At 55.0% G+C, this 1018-nt stretch overlaps 1 pseudogene; it reads left to right on the forward strand.

Annotated features, from left to right (window-relative positions):
• Positions 1–738: 738 nt before the first annotated feature.
• On the forward strand, positions 739–856 carry LOC120589480 (uncharacterized; annotated as a pseudogene).
• The last annotated feature ends 162 nt before the right edge of the window (positions 857–1018 follow it).

The following is a 1018-nucleotide window of genomic DNA, read 5'->3' on the forward strand; positions in this document are numbered from 1 at the left end:
AGAGGCCCTTTAAGGGAAGCCGAGGAGGTCCTCGCCTCCACGTGTCGCTGAGCTGTTGGCTGATAAACCTGAGACTGTTTCTCCTCGGTGAATCATCACACTTAGGAGCTCGTTCCAATATTTATGTCTGCTGTTCGTCCAGTGCTTCTCGAATGCCCGGACGTAGCATGAGCTTCCGTGTGCCTTACACTTCCTTGTGGTTTCCAGGCGTGGAAATCTTAACAGCCGCACCGCTACAGCAGGACAGTGACTGCGAAGCTCCCTGTGTCCCCGTGGTGGGTCTTCATCGCCGTTGAGCTGGCAAGTGGCCCACGTCCAGAATCTCATCCTTAGAGGCTGATTCTTAGGGCTGCCTCCTCGAACGCACGCAGGGCCTGAGAGCAGGGCTCTCGTTGACGTGAGCGACTGCACGAATGTGCTCAGAGGACAGGAGGAGGCAGGAGGGGGCCGGAGGCAAAGAGCTGAGCAAAGCTGTGGTCTCAGCTAGAGGCCAGCTCCCGTTTCCCCCAGGGAACTCTAGAGCGTTGTCACAGTGACGGTCTCCCGCATTAGCACCGTTCTAGGCAAGGTGGCTCCTGTGTGGCAGGGGGCATTTCTCTGGAGATGGGGACAGCCATGAGCAACATGGTATCAGCCAGTAACAAAACAGTTATGGTGACAACACGTCCAAATGCTCGGAAGGCTCAATACTGCCGAAACCAAGTACTGAGAGGGAAGATCTGCGAGCGAGAGAAGCCAGCCTGCGGCCGCGCCACCCTGAAGGCGCCTCATCGCTTCTGATCCAGAAGCTAAGCAGGGCCGGGCCTGGTTAGGACTTGGATGGGAGACCGCCTGGGAAGACCGGGTGCTGTAGGCGTTTAAAAAAAAGAAAAGAAGCCAGGCAGAGAAAGACAAATACTGCATTACTGCATGGTATCATGGTATCACAGATGCAGAATCTTAAGAGAGGAAGGAAGGAAGAGAGAGAGAGAGAAACGGAGAGAGAGAGAGAAAAGAGAACTCAGAAGCGAAGAGCAGA

The sequence above is a fragment of the Pteropus medius genome, unplaced genomic scaffold (assembly GCF_902729225.1).
Source record: "Pteropus medius unplaced genomic scaffold, Ma_sr-lr_union100, whole genome shotgun sequence".
NCBI lineage: Eukaryota > Metazoa > Chordata > Mammalia > Chiroptera > Pteropodidae > Pteropus > Pteropus medius.